Genomic DNA, 22336 nt, shown 5'->3' with positions numbered 1-22336 from the left:
CGACCTGGAAGAGGCCACTCCAGGGACAGCCCTCCTGGCCCGGCGGTGCCCTGGGATTCCACGACTGTTTGCAAGTGCTGCTTTCCCCTTCTCTCATCTTTTAACAAATAATTATGGGCACCTAGTGTGTTCATGGCACTGAAAGCATATAAAAATGAGTCCTGAGGTGTCTTATGAAGGAGGTTATGACCTCACAAAGCTGGACTTATACCTCAGAGCGAAATTACATATTCAAATTTAATGAGGTACATCAGAAAAACTGCTAGTTGCTTCAGTTTATTTCTTTTTAAGCTACTTGAAAGCACAGAGGATTTTTAGGGCAGGAAAAATACTCTGTGTGATCCCGTAAGGATGGATATGTGCCATCATACATTTGTCCAAACCCACAGAATGTACACCACCAAGAGTGAACCCTAATATAAATTATGGACTTGGGGGGATACTGATGTGTCAATATGGGTTCATCAACTGTAACAAATGTAGCCCCCAGGTGGGGATGTTGACAGTAGGGTAGGCTCTGCATGTGTGGGGTGGGGGCACATGGGAAATCTTTGTATAATACCTCCTGTTCAGCACCGCTGTGAACCTAGAAAGAACCTAAAAAGCCTCTGAAAATTAAACTCTTTTAAAAAACACTTGAAAACACACTTGAGCGGCCTCATTGGCTCTCCGTGGGCATGACCGCCACCAATAGAGCCCGAAGCTCTAGCCACTTGCTGCGGGCACCCAAGGTTTCGGGAGCAGTGCCTCTGATACACCTGCACTGCAAAAATGGAGACCCCGGACAGATGGGCCTCACCTTCTGAGTTGCAATAAAAAGCCCTCTGATAAGACCCAACTTCTGATCAACTTCTAGAATGGGAGCCAGGCTGTAACATTCTTAACAGAATGAGGTGTCCAGAGCCCATCAGGTTAGGGGGATGTGTGTGTGTGTGTGTGTGGGGGGGGGGGGGGGGATGCTTTCCCCAAGGCCACACAGCTCATCGCTGGGGTCACACTGCCTGTCCTCATCCCCATGCTACAATGTCATTCCTTTGTCTTAGTGTCAGCATTCTGCTTTGTTGGCTACGAAGAGAGAAACAAATGTGTGACAAGTAGTGAACTTGACATCCATCAAACAGAAATGATCGTCCACCATCTCAGTAAGTTTTCATTCATTCATTTTTCTACTTGTTCATTTATTCATCAGGTATATTGGGCACCCACTGCAACGCTAAGCAGTGAGAAGGTAGGGTTTCCATCCTCAAAAAATTAAAAAACTCATGAAAAATGATGCTGTTTTCAAGGCCAAATTTTAACATAAAAACACCAGGAGACACTGCGTTGGTGACAAAGCAGGGCCTAGCACGCTGACAGATCAGTACCACTCAGATTTGGCAATTGTCTAACAATTTACAGCTGCAGCTAGACACACTTACAGGTCAACCCTGCTTGTACGAGGAGAAAGTCACACTCAGCAATGGTGAGACCAGAACCCAGTTCATTCCTAACTTGGCTTGGAGGCCATTCCCACTATTTGAGACCATGGCAACTTTCAAATATTGAGATGAATTTTAATGTGAAATTAGCTGGCCCGTAAGTGATATACACATATATCCTGTTATCTGAGGCAGTCATAGCAACCAAGGTTTAAAAAAAAAAAAAAAAAAGAAAGAAAGAAAAGGCATTCCTATAGAGCTCAACTATTCCTGTTAGTGTCTTCCAATTTTTGCTTGGTTGTCTAGAATCCAGCCCAGGTTTTACACTTAGCCATAGGAGGATGCAGCCTGCAGAGTAGAAGATTCCATTCAATCCACCTTAGATGACACTGAATCTTAGAAGACCCTGAATGAGGGAACGTCTTCCAGCCATAGCCCAGTGTGTTCACTATATTTCAGTGCCTTCTGCCTGGCAAGGAAGCATTGATCTTCTACACGGAACATAATGATTTCACACTAGCCGCGACTGTTTGGGCTGAAAAACCAGGAGAATCGCCTCTCCCCACTGCCTTGGATACATGGGCTCTTCCGATGCAAAGAATCAGAGGCTCAGACAGAACCTGTCACTCCAAAACCTAAATTCCCTTTACAAATCCAGACCTGCCTTTAAATAATCGTACTACGTGTGCTCAGGTGGCATTATGCTTTATTTTCCTGCTGCCTTTTAAACTGGCCCCTCTGGACCATCTTTCTTGAATTTTTCCATGACCTATCACCATTTTGGCTTAAAAAAAAAAAGGCTGGTGTTGATCTCACTACATCCAAACCCAATAGCAGGCAGGCAGGCAAAGCTTCCATGTTGCAGGGACTCGGCGGGAAGGCGTGCCGAGGGGGTCCAGGAAAGGGGGACAGCCCTGCCTCTGCCCCTGTCATCACCCTGGCAGCTGGCTGTGCTCTCCCAGTTGCAAGTCTAGGAGCTTTGGCCACCCTCCCACCACTTCCCTGTCCTGTGCCATTTCTAGCTGCCTATAAATTAAACATCCTCCACGAGAATATTATTTCGCAAGCGTTACTGGAGCTGATAAGCCTTATTTAAGGAAACCAGGAAACCGCTGGTAGTCAGCAGAGCCATCTGCTACACAAGCTGCCTTTCCAAATAACAGAACTCGCCAGTTAGTAATCACGTTTAGAGGATCTTAGCAGAACCACATCTGTGGGCAACAGAAAGCGGCCAACCCCTGAGTTTGCCCCGGCCCCTGAGCCCCCACCCCCCACCCCAGGTCACAGCCACTTAAAGGCTATGTTCTGGCAGCAGGTTGACCGACAGATACGGACAAGCAGCCAAGAAAGACATTTATGTTTTACTAACAATTTTATGTCTTACCTTTTGGCGTGAGGCCCAAGTAAGATCATTCCAGGAGGAATGGTCTCTGGTCTCAGAGCCACCAGGCCGCTGAACTCCCGCAGACAGACACCTCTGCCTTCGACCCGGCCCGGGCTGAACTCACCAGGGGCCCATCATTCTCATTTCCGAAGCTGAAGGTTAAAAGTGGAACAGTGAAAGAGCTAAGACCCTGACCCTCATCTCTGACTCACAGGAGGCCCGTGTGCGTGTCTGGTCCAGGGCGCCGTGAGCCAGCGGAGGAAACACCCCTGCAGGTCCTCTGAGCACCCACAGCCTGCCTGCTCATCCTCAGGGGACGCAGTGCAATTGCTGCCCACGGAACCGGGGGAGAGGGTGACGTGTGTGGACACACAGGCCCGTAAGGCAGCACCTGTGCTGCACACTCTCCTGTTGTAACCTCCACAGTTAACACCAGCTCGCACCACGAGGTGAAGACACCCGTCAGCGACTGCTTATCAAAACCCAGTTTGTGTGACCTAAACTCAGAAAGCTGTCTGCAGTCCGCCTTCGTCCAGAGGCATCCACGGATCTGAGAGTCGGGCAGGTCTGCCAGGGGAGCTGGGCACCTCTGTGGTGGGGCGGGTGGGCAGACGAGGAGGGGGAGACCCAGCCCCAGGGGTACCCTGAGTCCAGCTCAGTGTCCAGCCCACAGAGGTCGCACGACCGATCAATGGTAGGAGATGCTGACACCCTTTACTTGCAGAGCATTTCATGCACAGGGCCTCTCAGGAACGCTGCCCGACATGTGGCGGGCCTCCAACATTTCAGCAACAGGCCCCCCTGCTTTCAAGCTTCCATTGTCCAGAGGTAAACAGTGGCATGAAGTGCGGTAACCATGCCCAGAGCACTCTGCTCAGTGATGGGGGGGTGGGGGGGGTAATGGCCAGAGATTGACAAGGGTCACAAATACCCAAAAAACCCAGAAAACACCCAGACAAAAGTGTTATATAAAAAGAGGCAGGTAAGAGGAAGGCAGAATATTATTATTTCCCACCGAAACACTAAAAAAAAACAAGGCTTCCACAAAGGAGGTGGTATTAGGCTTTCACCCAGAGCAGCGTCTCCAGCTCAGTGCTGAGGCCTTGCTGTGGGCTTGGTCCCATGCACAGAGAATGTTCAGATGCCGGTAGACCCCTCCCTCAGTCATGACAACCAGAAACGGGGCAGATGTTGCCAGCTGTCTCCTGGGGGGCAAAATGCCACCAGTGGAGAAGCATTGCTGCAAAGGGACAGGCAAGACACAGATGGAAAGGGGCTGCGTGTTCCTATGTCTTACTAAGTTTTCATTTTATGTTTTATTAATTCAACCATTCCTTGAATCCTGCCACTAAATATCTTAATAAAAAGCTCCAGAAGGTCTCCCTATAAAAAGAGAAGCAATTATTTCCAGTAATTCCTCCCCAAATAGGGAGAACAGCAGTAGTTATCCATCAGGCCACTATAGGTCCTCATGCTGTGATTGACACGTTATCAGTTACAATTAGTTTCAATAAGTACCATGGACGTGATTAAAACGCTGGGAAGAAAAAGGTTAACTGTTGCCAACAACTGATTACTTAAATCTACAGCAGTGGATTATTTTTCATTAGAAAACAGCCTAAGGAAGATGTGTGAAGGCGGTGACCATGAGCCCTTGGTGGGAGATGGAGCCTGGAGAACACGCAGGTGTCCTCAGCTAAGCTCACTGTGGCTTTGCATGAGTGCCACCAGGAGCCCCTGCAGGGACTGAGCCCAGGACTGGACAGGCCGATGGACCCAGGCTGCAGCTGTCCTGTCACACTGTCCCATGTCACGCTTGCACAAGGTCAGGGGGACATTACTCCATCCTCTGCAAATGGGAACAGCGGTTTAAACTACAGCAACTAGGTCTGGGAGAGACCTTAACCCAACCCATTTTTTCAGTAAAGATGCTGATTCCAAGAGACGCCACCTGCCTGAGGCCACCGTGGGGACAGGAGAGGGGGTCCAGCCGCTGTTCTCTCCTCCGCACAGTGAGCCAAAAGGAAGCATCTAAACCCAAACGGAAACTCCAGACCCAGGGAGTAGGCCGATGAGAAGAAGTCCTGACTTTGAAGCTAACGCAGGAAGTGTCAGATACAGTAGATCCTCACTGAAACACAGGAAAATATCCGACATGTCTTGTTTCTTGCTTGCCACATGTCAGGCAAAGCTGACTAAAGATAACATTAAAACCACATCTATTAACGGTCACTTTAGGGAAACAAATACAAACACGCCTGCCTTGGTGTGGCAAAGGCAGCGGTTCCCGGCTCCCTCCCCTGTTCCTCCCTCCAGCCTCCAGCTCTCTGTGGACACTGAGTTGAGGAATCAGGAGGATTTACGGGCAGCACACACTGTGCACCTGTCCCCGGGACAGCTGCAAGGAAGCTCTGGAATTTGGGAGGAGAAAAACCAAAACACTCCTACCAAATGGCGAATCTTCCCAGCCTTCAAGTGCACCCAGGCCGGGCCCACCTGGTCACGTTTTCCTCTGCAGGACTCCCCGGAAGGGACCCCTCAAATAGTAACACCTGCACGACTCCCTACAGACACTACCAGCGAAACACAGGGCAGTCTGCTCTGGACACCCCCCCCCCAGCAGCCCCCCCAGAGCTCCACATCAATGACAGCTACCTAAAGATGTGTGACAACATCTGGTGCTTGCCGAGCTTGTTTTCAGAGCCACTGACCCCAACAATTTGTCAAATCCAAGATTTCCATGAAAATAAAAATGGAGTCCCTGGGAATTTTTATCAGTACTGTTGCAAACATCGCCATCAAGGAAAGCCTGTTTTATCAGACTTATCGCCTGTGCATCCCATGTGGCACTTAGCTGCAGAGGTATCTGAAATCTTTTATCTGTGCTCAGGGAACTTGAAGGTTTGATATATTTTTTTCTCTCAATGTCGAAAGCAACATGACTAAGATGCCTGTTCAAAGCCCAAATCCCCCTGCCCCCCACCCATTAGCAATGGGAGACACGTGACCACCTCTAGCCTTTCTGAACCACTGTGTCACCAGCTCAGTGTTCCCTAGGCTGGGAGGATGGACACAGCACGGGTGGTGGCTGGTGGCAGCAGTCACCCCCTTCCCCGGGCAGTTACAATCGGCATTAGAACTCTGGGGAGAGAAGTGGGTCATGAGAATCATTTCTGACACAATAACATGAAATAAAACAGCTGTGTATTCTCATCTGCTGGCCCCGCACTGGTCATCAGCAACCAGCAAGCAAGGAGCATGGGGAGGGGTCCCCCCGCAGAAGAGCACGGGGTGAGGACGCAGGCTGGGCAGCTGCTGGGCTCCTTCACCTGGTCGCCTGCTGAGCTCTGCTTGCCTCCTTTAAAAGAATCACCACCAATGACAGAATCATCCACGATGGAAGTGGAAGGAGATAAACTTGCCAAAGAATTTCCAGCATTCAGAGTCTTCACTCCCCTCCAATGTCACCTCTGTCCCCAGGCGCGCTGCTGAAGACGATCTGGCCGGTTACAAACCAACATAAAACTTTCCCAGTCTGGAAAATAAGGTTCATGACACCTCATCCACCTGGCTCTGGGCATGTCTGGCAGTGCATCAAAGGCTCCCTGAAAACCTCTGAAAGACATGAAGTTCCATGACCATCTAAGGTATTCTGACGTGGCTTTGGATTCATGTGCCATCCCCTTGGGTCCCTTGTTTCCTGTCATCACTCCCTCACAGCCACTCCACCCAAAGGAGGGGACCAGGGGAGTTCAGCGCCAGTGTGGGGCCAGGTCCCCAGCCTAGCCCACTCCAGGGGTGTCCTCCTTCACCTGGCTCCTAGGCCCCTCCCATGGCCACGCCCTTGACCTACCCAGCACTGCCATCTTGGCCTCCAACCACCCATTCTCTACCACAACCTAACATGCTGGTGCGGATGAAAAAGGGGTTCTACGGAAAGTGACCTCAGAGGGTGACCTGATCACAAATCCCTAACTGGGCGGGTCATGGCGGGCAGTCACGCCCAGGCAGCTAACTGCTTTAGTAAAAGGTTGACCTTTGCAATACCTTTCAGACCCCTCAAAGCAAAACTACCCTGGAGAGAGCACACGATCTTGTTAATTATCCTATAATCTAATCCCCACCTTGCTTTCTCCCACCTTCGTGGAATCTTCCTCCCCACCCCCACCCCCACTTTCTAATGCATAAAGAAACTGCAGAACTGTCCTTCTCGAGAGAATGTGAGATCTTGCTTCCCAGCAATTGTCAGTTTGGCTCAAATAAAATCTTATAAAAATTCTTTACAGGTTTAGATGTTTCTTACGTGCACACTGGCCATCCTTCCTTTCCAGAACTTCCACTGCAGCAGCCCGGAGGCTCATTTTAACACACCCTCTCCTGCCCAATCCTCCAGAGCCTTCTCTACACAGGAAAGGCCACTGGGCATCACACTGTCTCCTCCAGCCACTACTCTGACTGCCCCTTCCAGCTGAGACCTCAGCCTGGGTCCACAGACCAGCAGCATCGCTGGGAACCCGGCCTTGCCCGGCTGTCCACGCCTCCCGGAGACGCATGTGTGCACAGGTGTGGGCACACCCAGCCTGCTCCCCGAGCCCCATGCACACACACTCACACACCTGCATCCCGCAGGCCTCCTCGCAGCCCGGGGCAGCCGCTAGCCCACCCCAGCGATCCCAGCTGGCTGCCATCCCTGCAAACAGCACAGCACCATGTCCCCCTAGGAAAGTGCATTGGGGGCGGCTTCACTGGGGCCTCCCAACAGCACCCATCTCTCCCATGCAGAGCTGGTGCCATCAGTCACAGTCAGCGCCTCTCCTGGGACCAGCACAGAAAACACTCCATCATCTCCCATTTAATGAAAACAAAAACAGGAAGACCAGGAAACAAAAGCGTCTCCTCCACCTGCATGCCCTCTGGCCTCTACCGCTCACCTCCCAACTCCCGGACAGGCCAGTCTCCTTCCTGCCTCTATTCCCACCTCTTCATCCTTCCCTGTACTCCCAGAGCAATGGGGGGGGGGGGGGTCACAAATCTGCTCAGACCCCCACAGAGAACCCCGCCACTCCTTTGCTGGCATCCCAGCCCCCACCCAGCCCCGCTGCACCGAGTGGCTAAGGGACTGGGCTCCAAGGCCAGAATGATGGAAACCCGAGTGACTTCACCAAAGTGACCTTGAGTGTCTGCGTCCGGTTTCACTTCTGCAGTAAGGAGATGATAACAGGGAAGATGTGATGATGGGACTGCAGAGGGCGGGGGCGGGGGGTATAGGTTATAAGTTATCTGTACCCATCACAACCTAAATAAAGCACGGCAGCTGAAATATCTGATGATGTTTATGAAGATTCTGCCCCAGTGCTCAGAACAAACGTGTGTTGTCTGCTGTGTCCCAGGGAGCTGCACCCCACACGTCACCCAACACACCACGCCCAGTGTCACCACTGCCTCCTGCTGGGGATGGACTGCTGCAGCAGTTAAATCCTACTTGTCACAGGGACCTGGGCTGGGGAGTTCCCGCTGGCCACACACATCTGCCTGGGAACACCTGGGCCCTTCCCTTATCAGTGTCAATCATCCAGCTCTTCTGCGCCGCAATTTACATAAGCACTTCCCCCAGAAGACCAAGGTCCTTCACACAGGACCCAACTTTATCTCTAAATCCAGCCGTGCCGGTGTTCTGCTTAGCACATGCTGCCAGATGGTTAACTTTATCAATCCAGGTGGCTGACCCAAAATTAATTCTGGAAGGGAGCAGCAGTGCCTCCGTCACATTACAAGTAACAGCAGGGGTCAGCTGACTTGCTTGACATGCCACACACACACACACACACACACACACACACATATACACACACCCATTTACACTGCTACACCACATAGCGGTCCTCTACCCCCTTCAAGTTTATCTGTGAAGTCTCCAGTGGTTAGGGAAAGACACTGAGAAGAGGGTGATTCATTTCTTCCCAGGCCACAAAGAACCTCAGCTGCAGCTGATCTTGGGTGGCCGCCCCCCACCCCCACCCCCGGGAAAGCATGCCCCTCCCTCTGTGGAAAAGATGCCTGGGGAGCTGGGGGTTCCCAGAGTGTGACTGCCTGCCCTATAGCAGTTGCTTCATTTCAAGGAAGGGGGTGGGAGGGTGGGGAGGGTCTGGAACCTCAGGAAAGCCCTCTAGGGTGGGGTCCCTGGCAGGGAAGCTCCTCCCCTGCCCCCCCACCTGGGCCACGCCCACTGTGGGAAAGGAGGCAGGTGCTGATTGGCCAGTCCCCAGCAGGTGCTCAGCAAGTGTAGTGCAGGGCTCCCCGCAGAGCACTAGATATAAAGAAATGCCCTTGGTCCAGGTGCTTAGAATACCCAGGAAGAAATAGAACACTTGAAATAACTTAGAACCATTTAAAGGGAGGGTAACAATGGGCCCTATCCCAGCGTTAATGCAAAGAGCTTAGTGCCTGGTACTTCAGAAGTTCTCAAAATAATGGTTTCCATTCTTCAAATGGCACATTCAGGGTAGCTGTCAGGAGCTGCAGTGGGACCCTGTGCAGACGTCACAGTCAGATGAAGCCACAAATGGCTGCTGTGCACTGTGTGCAAACCCCCCATCCGACCACGCCCACCCCCCTCAGCCCCAACCTGCAAAGAATTCCAGAGAAGGAACAGCTGTCATTGGAAACTTCTGAGCGTCAAAAAGGTAACACTTGGCAACAGAATGTTCACGCAGAAGGACTTTTTCTCAGGAAGACTGCTCTGGGGAATTAAGAGTTCAAGCCCAAGGAAATCGAGCCCGAGAAGGCCTTCCAGGAAAGGAAGCTTTGGAGACTCCCAGTAGTTGCACACCACTCCCCTGGAACTTTCCAGCATTCACAGGCTGTCATCGAACATCGAGGCAAGGGGCCAGGCAGGGCCTCGGGGCTGCTCCCACCCCCCTCCCACCACAGCGCAGCCCCCCCCTCCCACCACAGCCGCAGCCTGGCAGAGGCAGATCTCACCGTGACAGAGCTGACGGCATGGTGCAGCCATTCTGTGTGAGCCGTGCGTGCAACACACTTGCAGTTCACCCATTCACTGTCAGACAGGATCTAAGAAGGCACACTGAAGACTCCCAGAACCCAAACGCCCTAGCCCTGTGGGGCCACCACCTACTAGGCAGCTTTACCTGGACTTAAGACACCAGTCCTCCGGACCCCCTCGCCGCCGACAGAGACCCAGGCCAAGGCTTGAGGACGGCACCACGGGGGCTCAGCTGGATGGAGCACCTCACAGATGTTAGTTCAGTTCATCCATTTCCTTCCCCCAGAGCCCGTGAGGCAGACACTATTATTATCCCTGTTTTGCAGTTAGGGAAAGCAAGTCACAGGGAGGCTGAACAGGAGCCCTGGGTCCTTGCCCCCCGCCCCCGCGCCAACCTCATCTGACCCTCAGCAAAGCACCCTCAGCAAAGCACCGTGGGGAGCCCTGCAGGGATTTGCAGAAGGAGGCTGGTGTGGAAGTCGGGTGAAAGGGAGGAAACAATGCAAGAGCCTGCAAAAGACGCCTCACTTAGCCCGGCTGCTGATCCAGTGGGGGGAAGGGGGGAGGGGAGGGAAAAGGAGGAGAGCACGTGGTCAGGACTTGGGAGCAGGGAAGCAGAAAAGGTAGTTACTCACATACACACGCCTCACCCACATTCCAAGGGACGGGGCACCGAACGTTCAAGGCCGATGGGCTAAAACAGGCTCCCATCTCCCATGTCATTCAAATCTCAAGGCACAAGGTACCAGCCCTGAGGTTAGGATTATCCCCCAAAGCCCCCCTCAAGACTCCCCTTTCCTTCTAGGGTCCCTGGAAAGGCTGAGCAAAGCCCTCAGCTCCCCCCACGCCCACCCCGACCCTCACCCCACTGGCTACAAGCTGGTTTCAGCCTCCACCTGAGACTCCAGGACAGCCCTCCCCAAAAACCAACGTGGCCCCAGATGCCACATCACTGCCCAGACTATGTTGAGCCCACCTCCTCCTGGGACCCCCCTCCTGCCTCCCCCTACCCCCACCCAGTGTGACCCCAGTGCCCTCTTGCCTGTCCTCCACCACAACCCTTGACCTTGACCCTGGAGGGCAGCAGGGAAGTCAGTCAATTGTAGCCCTCCTTCCCTAAAGCGGAATACTCACTTCTAAAGCCATAAATTCTTCCCATCAGACACATTCCAGATATGAAGAGACCAGTACCTAGGCTTGGCCATTAGAGAATCGCGCATTTCTCAGATTCTCCGCAGGTTGATCAACTCAAACCCCAAAGGGGAACGTTAGCAGCGTTATTTCTAAAGTAAAATCACGTATCTCGTAACAAGGCATTTTGCTAATAGAAAAACGTGTGCACGAAGCAGCAAAAACCACCACAGAAGGGCTAAAGAAAAGTGTAAAGGAAAAATTTCCGTAACTATTTAACTGGGTACACCCAGGTTTGATGGCCTTGACTATCAAGACCAACATTTTCAAGTTCATTATAATGTTCGAAATTCAGCGGGGGTTCCACAACCAAGTACTTCAAACCAGGGGGCTTAACCAGCAGTTGCTTTTCTCACTGAGATCAAGGTGCCATCAGGGCTGGTTCCTTCTGAGGCCTCGCTCCGTGGCGTGTGTCTGTGTCCTAATCTCCTCCTCTTATAAGGACACCAGTCAGACTGGATTAGGGTCCATCCTAGCGACCTAATTTGAACTTCCTGACTTCTGTCAAGACCACATCACCCAATACAGTCACATTCTGAGGTGCTGGGGGCTAGGACTTCAACAGATGAATTCTGGGGGACACAATTCAGCTCAAACCAGCTGCCACCATGGGTAGCAAATAACAATTCTTAAAGTAAGGGAGCATTCAGTGTGTAACAGTCACACTGGGATTTACGAAAGGCATTGTTCTCAGTGCAAACGCAAAGCAAGCTGGATACCCACAAGGCCCTGCAAAGCACAGCTGGGCCCCTGGGCTGCCCAGCGCCCCTCGTGGAATAAGTCACCAGCTGGTGAGAAAGGCAGGCCTGAGCGAGACCAGCTCCCCGGCCTGAGGGTGACGCTGGGCCTCTCCCCCCTGGAAGAAGCAGAGTCCCTCCCCTTCGAGTCTCTGGGGCACCCTATGAGGGAAACTAGGAAAAGTAACCGCACATGTGTGGGGGTGACCCTGCACTCGCTCCTTCCTGCCTGTCAGTGGAATCTGTCACGGAATTCATTTAAAGCCAGGAGTGTCTCGCTCAAATTTAAAGCAGAATCCGTGTGTTTGTGGTCAGCAATTTCAATGAAAGACCCCCAGCACGGAGCTGGATGGAGTGTATCTGCTTCTTCTGTGTGGCTGTTACGGTACAATGTGAACGCTTAACCTCGTGGAAATCAAGATGTGAGGCTTGAAGCCACTGTTTCTTGCTCCTCTTTTTTGTTTTTTAACACAGCCCTAAAAACAGGAAAGGTGCATCTTCTTTAAACCCAAATGTCTGTCCCACGGTGGCAATAAGGCACCCGGGTAAATGACAGCAATAGTCTCCTCTTCAGCAATCATGGCAGGAGCGCCCCCCAACCCCTGCCCCAGGGCGGGGCATGGAGCCACAGTCTTGGGGTAACGGACAGCGCACCCATCGTGGCAGAGAAGGACTGCAGGGCAGTGGACGGCCTTCCGGGGCAGGCTGCTTCTCCACGTGCCCGCGAGAGCCAGCCCTGCTCCTCGTCATCCGCAGTCAGAGCAGCAGCTGCCTGGCTGCCGTCTGCATCGCCCCCTCGTCTCTAAACGTTCAGAGCAAACACCGGGATCTCATGCCCACAGCGATGCCCGCACGGCACCCAGGACGAGCCTCACTGGGGTAAAGAAGGGAGCCTGGCAATCCCCACCGAATACACTCGAGCATGAATACAGCCTGCTTTCTGAAATGTGTTACAATGCGTGTCATATGTATGTGGTTACTTGCCCACTAGTACAGCAGCACCTGACACACGCTCGCACCTGTGCCTGCTCTGCTTGGGGCCCGATTCACACACGGCCTGGCCTGAGAAACACTGTAATTGTTACTAGTTGGTCAGAGAAAAGCACTCGGCACTGGTCTGTTTTTTCTACCAGCTGCACTTTGGAAATTGGGGGCTGGGGGACGGATAATCCTGGTGAAATAAAGGCAGATAAAGGGACAAAGCACAGAAGGGAGGCCCTGACGTGGAGAAGGGCCAGGAGCCTGAGCTGGGCAGGCTTGATGCAGCGGCTCTGAAAACGGTGCCTGGGCGTCATTAGTAGTAAAATGACCTGGAACCAATTCAGGACATCACCTTCTAGCTTTATGCCTATTACCATTTCCACCTCCTCGGTTTATTAACACGCCCCTGAAGAATGCACGTACCCCACCCACAGCAAAGCGTGACACCCCAATGGAAGAAAGTGCTTTAAAGAACAGAAATGGAGGCAATGACCCTGCCACCTTCCAGCTTCTGTACATTTAATTAATTCCACGTTCTCAATTCCAGCATGAATAAATTTTCAAAGCGTATGTCTGCTTTTAAATCTATGCTGACCTTGTATGGAATAACAAATGTTTCTGTTAACACACAACTTAACAACAACAAAAAAAGCTGGGGAATCACTCTGGGTATAGTAATTAATACTCTTTATTCATGAAAGAGCTTTGTTTGAAATTGCATGATTCAATCCGAAAGTCATTCTCTTTCCAACTTTGCTGGGCTTCCTACATGAATGCAAATTGTAGTGACAAAGACAGCACATTGGGATTGAAAACGCACTTCTTACTCCTTATAAATGTTTAAACTTGGTCTACATTTAGCCCTGAGAAGCACTTTGGAGATTCTGATAGAGTATGTCGGAAATGTTTATTCTCATTTTCTTGAGCCCACTTGCCTCCATGAAAATAAAGCAGAGACCCAGATGGAGACTTTTCAGATGAGATTATCATTCCCTGTCATGTGGGAAGAGAAGAGGTCTTTAAAAAGTCCTATGGGCTAAGATTACAGCATGTCAGTTCCAGGGCTGGCCAGGGGGACTACTGACCACCGACATCTAGTTCATGTCACTTTAACTGTGTCACTGTCCCGCGATCACTTCGTCTGCATTAAACCCGCACAAGGACCTCTGCAGATGACCTTCCACTGGGCAAACCACTCTGTTCTCTGGTCTCCATGTCGGGACAGTGAGGTACCTACTGGAAGTATCTTGTCATCCAGGCAGCTCCGTCCGTGATGGAGAATATGGTGTCCCTTTTCCATCCATCATGTGTTAAAATATTCACTTGGAAAATCTGTTTCCTTCATCTTGCTATTGTAGTTACACAGTTAAGCAACCTCAGCTGTCCAGGAAATACCACCGCAATGAACACATTATTGAGCAGAGAAGAATCAATTGGCTTTCCTGTCACATTTCACAGGCCACAAAGAGGGGGGAGGGGCGCGTCACACTAAATCTACAGTTATGAATAAAATCCCTCCATTGCCTTTTATCACTCATCACAGTCCAGAACGAAATAAGCTAAGAAACTGATGATACTCTCAGTAACAGTAAGATTTTTTTCTTCTTGATCTTTATCTGTATTTTCTAAAACTGACATGTATTGCTTTAAATAGGAAGGCTATGTTTAATTCTTAAAGTTTTATTTAGGCTGGCTTTTCAACAAGTTTGTTGGTGCTCTGAGCAAAATATAAATGATATGTAAAATCTCTCCTTACATCGGCCTGTGGTCTGCTCAAGCCGACGGCCTTCAAATGTTTCTTGGGGAGTTTCCCCCTCACTGCTTAATCCATCTAATAATAAACAAAGTTGGGGCCAGTCAGGGAGAAGAGCCCAGTGAATCTGCACCCCTCTCCCTTAAGTAGACAAGTAAGAGGGTGACCCCCACAGCAGTTGGGTGTTATTTCCTTTTCACAGGAGGAAACTGGCGTTGAGCGGTCACGTGACTTGCCCACGGCCAGCGAGCTGGTGAGTGGCCGTGCGGGACCTGGAGCCCGGGCAGCTGACTGCAGAGCCACACTGTCCCTCTCTGTGCCGTGCAGCCTGCACACCTGCTGGTCAGTGGAATAATGGGTATTGATCGCTCTTACACTTTTCATCTCCAGCATTCAACGCCCTCTTCCCTGAGGTTTCAGCAATGGCTGGGGTCTCCCGCGTTCGTTCACATGCACACCCCTGCCCGCACGCGTACCCTGCAATACCCCTGCCCGCATGCAATACCCCTGCCCGCATGCAATACCCCTGCCCGCACGCACCCCCCGCACGCACACCCCTGCCCACACGCGTACCCTGCAATACCCCTGCCCGCACGCACACCCCTGCCCACACGCGTACCCTGCAATACCCCTGCCCGCACGCACACCCCTGCCCACACGCGTACCCTGCAATACCCCTGCCCGCACGCACACCCCTGCCCACACGCGTACCCTGCAATACCCCTGCCCGCACGCACACCCCTGCCCACACGCGTACCCTGCAATACCCCTGCCTGCATGCAATACCCCTGCCCGCACGCACACCCTAGAATACCCCTGCCCACATGCAATACCCTGCCCGCACATGTACCCCTGCCCGCACGCACACCCCTGCCCACATGCGTACCCTGCAATACCCCTGCCCGCATGCAATACCCCCGCCCGCACACCCCCGCCCAGCCCCCAGTAGAGCACTCTTCATTCCAAGTGCAAGCCTTGTGGTCACCTCACAGACACGTGACCAGGTAACTTGCTGAGGGCGGTCTGTTGAGGTCGCATGAACCAATGAGGAGAGTGCAGGAGTGTGGGTCTCAGGGCACACAGAGGGGCCCAGGCAGGGCCTCGGACTGGGAGGGCAGAACCTCAGCCCACGACGCACAGAGGATGGAGGGTGGCCTGATGGCCTGGATGCTGTCCCCTGATTAACACGGAAGCCAGGGCCTGGCCGCTGGGGGTAGAGCGGGCTGGTCCCAGAGCCACAAGCTAATAGCATGTCAGTCAGGGAACTCAGCACAGATCCTTTCCTACTGCCATCTGGAAAGCTGGTCAGCTGGTCTCTAGCCCAGCCCAGGTACATTTTAAAATGAAGGTAAGCATACTTTCTTTGATCCATGGTTAGCACCATTCTGTATTTTTCTCCCAATTAAATAACCATTAAAAATCTGAGTTCAAAAACCAAAAAAATGGAGCCCCCAAATGCTAAGGATTCATGGACAGAAGACCTTTCCTCAGATGGTGCCTGGCCTTTCAACACCTGCCTGTCACTGCAGGCTGCTTTACATCCTTGCTGGAGAAGACAGGGTAGAAATATACATCAACCCATCAATCACGGTAAAAACATTTCTTTAGCTGAGATTCCTAGAAGTATAATTTCTGGGTCACAGTGTACGAGCCCTATATCTGGTCATATTTCCAAACTGCTTTCTAGAGAGAATGAACACGTTCGATTCCCACCATCACCATGAGGAGGGTTCAGTGCTGCCCGCCCCTCCCTACATGGACACACAGCCTTCCTCTGGTAACAGCCACCCCTCATCCGTGTTATGGTCACAGGAATGGATACTTCAATGTTACTGTCAGCAGTGGTTTTAATCTTTGCTTATTTGTTCAAATAATGGCATCTCAGACTTATTGGGTTTTGTCCATTTACCTGTGGGAATCTCTGTTTTTGTAATCAATTTCTATGAGCTTTTCAGACAGCAGGCATAGCCAGTTGTCTGTATCATTCACTGCAAATATGTTTCCTTTGACTTGTCAAAGTGGGGGTCCGGCGTACATCAAAAACAAAGAATTTTAAGAACACTGTTGATGTAGATTTTGGAGCATAGTTTTCTGAATGGTAGCAGATTTCCCTCCCGCTTGCTGTGACCCACGGAGTGGGTTCCCATCTTATCCACAGACAAGAGGTGTCTGTCGTGGCTGACTCTTCACACTGCCAACAGCCACAGAGGGTGGGACCCTTCTGAGGCACATGCCATCTCTTTCCACAAAACATTCCTTTAATAAGTCTTTCTAGACTTTTAACTGCAATGGAAGCCAAGCTCACAGGTTTGTCATACACAGGAACCACTCCTTTTCTATTCTGAGAACTGGTACCTTTTTTTGAATTGAGTTTGCTCACCTTGAAGTCTGCCAGGGATAATTCAGAGCAGGAGGGAGGAGGATGGGAGGACAAGCCCACTTGCAAGAACACCCAGCAAGAGCGTGCAGAGTTTTATGTTGTTCTTTTCTGCTGTATCGCCAGTGCCTAGCACTGCCATGTAAAACTAGCATACAATGGATGGATGGATGGATGGATGGATGGATGGATGGATGGATGGATGAATGGAGATAGATGAATGGTTGATGGATGGATGGAAGATGGATGGATAGGATGGATGGGTGGAAGGATGGATGGGTGGAAGGATGGATGGATGGATGGATGGATGGATGGATGGATGGATGGATGGATGGGTGAATGGAGATAGATGAATGGTGGATGGATGGATGGATGGATGGATGGGTAGGATGGATGGATGATGGATGGATGGATGGATGGGTGAATGGAGATAGATGAATGGTGGATGGATGGATGGATGGATGGATGGATGGATGGAAGATGGATGGATGGATGGATGGATGGAAGATGGATGGATGGATGGATGGGTGAATGGAGATAGATGAATGGTTGATGGATGGATGGATGGATGGAAGATGGATGGATAGGATGGATGGGTGGAAGGATGGATGGGTGGAAAGATGGATGGATGGATGGATGGATAGGATGGATACGACAGACGGGTGGAAGGATGGATGGAAGGATGGATGGATGGATGGATGGGTGGAAGGATGGATGGATGGATGGATGGGTGGGTGGGTGGGTGGGTGGGTGGATGGATGGATGGGTGGGTGGGTGGGTGGGTGGGTGGGTGGATGGATGGATGGATGGATAGGATGGATGGATAGGATGGATAGGATGGATGGGTGGAAGGATGGATGGATGGATGGATAGGATGGATGGATGGATAGGATGGATGGGTGGAAGGATGGATGGATGGGTGGGTGGGGAGACAGCACAGGGAAGGTAAGTGAATGAATGAACCCCCAAACGCACAAAGCCACACCGCTCCCAGAGCAGCAAGGGGCTTCCTCACAATCTCTTCACTCCATCTAGGTCTGATCAGTGCGTATTTTCATCTTTTCCATCCAAACATCACCTTCCAATCAAAAAGACATCCTTCTGATTGCCCACCAGCATTGTTATCCAGTTTGATTTACTGAATTCTGTTGCCTCAGAAACTCCATAAATTAACCGGAACTGGGAATTAAAAAGCTACTACTTTGATGTAAAGGCACTCCAGAGTAAATAATAAGAGGAGCCAGCCCACGATCTAATAGAAGAGCCAAAGCATTTCTAATCGATTTCATTTTCATCAACCTCTGGTGCTGCCCAGATCCTACAATCAGTGACACCTGCCACACTGTACGTGGCACAGCAGCCTTTAAATATACGTGCCCACCCCCCACTAGGGCAGCACCCCCACAGAACTAGGCCTGGGGGGTAGAAACGCAGACTCTCCAGCTCCACCCCTGACCCACTGAATCAGAATCCCTGGGTGTGGGGCCCAGGAATCTGTCTCCAGAAACTTCCAGATGCCTCCATGCATTTCTACACAAGTAGCCAAAGCAATGCTCCGGGGCACAGTGTGGGTACCTTGTCTGACATTTTGGGTATTAACAGCGACGTTTAAGCACTTTCCTCACACGTCTCCAAATGACTGCTCTAGGAAAAAGCCAAATGGTCTCTTTTTCCCACCCTTCCTTATTTCCCCCCAATTTTGGAAAAACAGTGCCTCACATTAAAAAATCATCAAAGTAACACATGTTTAAAAGACTTATACAAGTGTGAGAGGCTTTTAAAGTATGACAAGTCAACGATGGAATAATGGAAAATTTACAGTCTTCTGGAAACAGAGTGAGAGCTGCACCCAAAATGTCACGAAGCCTTATTTTGTAATAGAAAAATAAACACTGCTAGACTCACTCCCCAGCTTAGATTAGACAGACATTCCCTCAGCCCCACGAAGGTCTTGCCCCCCCCCCCCCCAGCTCTCCGGCCCGTCACCACACCCACCTCCACCAGGGCGCCCACCATCCCCTTTAGTTGTATTGCTTACAACTAAATTCCAAGGCAGGTCAAGTTCAGGGCTTTTTAAAAAAGCCTCTGAGAAGCGTCTAACACCCTCCTTTGGGCCCTCACAGAAGTCACACCATCCTTTTGTCCTCCCAGATCACAGCTGGGATGGAAAACAACCCCAATCAAAGTTAATGGCATCAGGTGCTCCGAACACAGCAGACATCTGGACCCATACATGTTAGGTGTGACTGCATTTAGTTCCCAGCAAGTTTCCCTCTCCTTTTTCCAAATAAAGAGCTGGAGGCGTAGAGGGGAGGCGCTCAGTCACACAGTGGGGGTTTGGGGTGGGGCGGCAGAAATCTGGAGCCGGGCCAGACTTGGTTTGGGAACCCTGCTCTTGACATAAGAGAAGGAAAGCCAGTTAAGAGGAAGGGGTGTTCTGAGCGGAGCTGCCGGGCACAGACCAACACGTTCTTTCTTCCTTCCGGCTTTAGCACGGGGTGCCCTGCTTCTCACATCCCGGGAGCCCAGCTAACACCCCACAGCTCCAGCACTGAGTCAGTGGCCTTTGTTCCTGCCCTAGTGTGGCGTTAGCTTTATGGCAGTCACAGTGACAAGCGGGCATGATCCCGACCAGGAGGGAGCACTTTTCAAGCTGTGGCTGAAATCACATTATAAAGGGAAAACCCTCTTTCCACGGGAAGAACCACCCAGAGGGAGAGACCACCTCACCACCCGCCTCTGGAACCTCTGACTTCAGGCACATTAATTTTAGCAAGTTTGAAATTGTCTTCTGCCAGCTCGTCACAGGTCCTTATTACGCGGCTCTCCGTGGGACGAGGGGCTGGAGCTGTTCCACCAGCGGCCTGTCACTGGCCTTGAGGCAGGGACAAGTGTACTGTCAATTTCAGGACCCAACCTAAACAGCCAACCAGAGGAGAGAAAAGAAACCAAGCCAGGATCAACGCGGGGGGCAGGGGATGGGGCCTGGAGGCTAACTAGAAGTTGCTAGAAGACAGAGACAGGGACAGAGATGGCAGTGGCATCGTACAGACATGACAACACACCCACAGCCAAAGCCTTCTCCATACTAGCCCACAACTCTGTGCAGCTTTCTAAGGGGCGGGGGGGGGGGGCTCTCTAGATAAGAAGTCACCTGTGTTAATGTCTGTCACCCCAGTACTGCTGACTTTTTCTGACTGTATTGGGGGGGAGGGCACATTAACTAAAAAATTAAATTTGTCTGAACTGGCAACAGTCTACTATAACCCAGACGGACGAGGGAAGTGAGTGGCTGTGTGGTCCCTGAAAGGATAAGAAAGAGGGACCCGCAGGTTCCACCTGCTCCCCCCTGGCCCCCCCGCACTGGTCAGACACTAGCCTGGACAATAAGAAAAGTGATGAGATGAGATTAAAACCATGGCGGAAGTTCATTCCAGAACTAAAATTCTATCATGTTAATACTAGGATTTCTCTAAAGGTGATTTCGCAACCGAAAACGTCTGTAAAGCTAGTTCAAAGGCCTCTGTGGGTGCTGAGACGTCCTGTTCCTCAGGTGCCCTCAGGAAAAGATTTCTCCCAGCTCAGCAAACCATGTAAATACTCTAACGGCAGGACAGACTGCGATCTATTGTCAAGATGATAAATTACAAAACTCATTTGCATGCAGCAGTGGCCAAACAGCCCAGGTACCTTAAAAAGCAAAGGAAAGGCTGCCCTCGGTGTCGTGGGCCACGGTTCAGTGTCAGAATTCACTTTCCAGGTCCAGGACGACCTTGCCCACCTAACCTCTCTTCCGCTGGCTAATGAATCTCTCTTCGTGAACAAACTCCTAAACAGTTACGTGAGCCTCCCTTTCACTGTACGGACAGGTCGTTCTTTTCCCACCGTAACTTGCATGGAGGCAGCACACGGGTCTAAGATCAGGGGTCTCCTCCCGTGATCGGCGCTGCCCCGTGACACACACAGGTTCCCTCTTGAAAGACAGCCGTGCTGAAACACTCTCAGAAATACTTCTGTATAAGTCAAAACATCAAACGTTGGGGTTCTCAGTCAGCAGACGACTGTGAACCAGTGGATGTGACAGCACGTGGCGGGACCTCGCCACCGCAGCCCGCCGTGCTGCATTCTGTTCTGTCTCCAATCCCAGAGCGCGTTGGCCACCCCTGCTCCTCGGTCACCTCGCGTCTGCAGGTCTCACCCCGCGGTGCCTCGTGCTTATTCAACGCGGCCGTACGAACGAGCCCCTCCACGTGACAGACCGTAACTGATCTCCAACGCGGGGGATGAAGGTTCTACAAGCAGCCTGTTTATTCCAGAGCAGACAGTGATGACGAGCTTCTCTCCACTAAACGGGGTGTCCTCTGTGGTTTCAGAGTGTAGACTCCTTGGAAACGCCTGAGGAAGCACCGGCACAGACAAGAGAGCAACAGCAACAATGAACTCTCGGAGAAGTCCCCACGGGGACACACGGGTCGGTGAGGCCGCCACATGACAGCGGAGTGGGAATGACACGCTTTGGCAGTGTGCTCACTCCCTCCTTCCCACTCTTCCTCGGAATTACTTCATCAGGAAGAAATCCAAGGGTCCTTCCAGACCGTCTTCTCCGAACCTCTCGTCTGGCCTCCCAGGATTCATCCAGGCCTTCCCACCCACCTGCAGCAGAAGCAGCTCCAATAATCCGGTGACATCTCCAAGGCTGCCCTTCCAAGGCTCAACGAGCACCCCACTTCCCGAGCGTGGAGGCTGCTCTGCCACAGACTGCACCCCTTTGGGCTGGGGGGCGCCTCCTTCCTGCTCATTCCAGACCTCCAGGCCCTCCACCACAGGCTCTGCCGTCTGCTTCCTCCGATTAGATAATCAGTTCTCTCTCAGAGGAAGGTCACAGGACGCAGGAAAACCCAATGGGCATCAGCTGACTCAGAAACTGGGGACCTTATTAAGAGACAGCACAATGGGAGATAAGTCGTTTTGTACCGTCTATTTCTAAGTTATGTTTCCACACTGTGCTTCTCGGCGTCTGGCTTCCTAGTCCAAAAGGAGTTTGCACTGAGTTGTGCTCCGACGATGAGCACGATAGCCTGACCTCCAGGACCCCTCACGGGCCAGGTAGCCTTAGCATTCCCCGGGGGATGTTCTGGGCATCTGTCACACAAAGAGCCTTTGCCACGTTCTTCCTTTCCTGTGTGTCACCATCGTCACTCCACCCTGACAAACACAATTAAAGGATAACGCGGGGGAAATCTTTCAAAGTTCCAAGAAACCACATGTCCACGGCACCCCTTCCCCATGCCTCAGTTTCCCCCTCTGCAGCAGGAGGCAGGGGGAAGATGGTTGCTACAGTCTGATCCAATTCTGTCCTCCCCGTCCTCCCGAGGGAATCCACTGTGAAGCCCAATCTGACCCTCACATCCCTTTTTTCTTCTAAAAGCAAGAGCTACGTGTGCGTCCTGCTAACTGGAGCCAGCCACCACCCGTGACGTCCTGAAGCAGAG

General features: G+C 51.6%; 1 protein-coding gene across 3 annotated transcripts in view; it reads right to left on the bottom strand.

The window, feature by feature from the left end:
* Positions 1–22336, bottom strand: part of AGAP1 (ArfGAP with GTPase domain, ankyrin repeat and PH domain 1) — a 511591-nt gene that overhangs the window by 376742 nt on the left and 112513 nt on the right. The window lies entirely within an intron of this gene.

Source organism: Rhinolophus sinicus, chromosome 17, assembly GCF_057876585.1.
Source record: "Rhinolophus sinicus isolate RSI-liver-muscle chromosome 17, RSI-T2T, whole genome shotgun sequence".
Lineage (NCBI taxonomy): Eukaryota > Metazoa > Chordata > Mammalia > Chiroptera > Rhinolophidae > Rhinolophus > Rhinolophus sinicus.
This window is presented reverse-complemented; position numbering and strand designations above follow the sequence as displayed.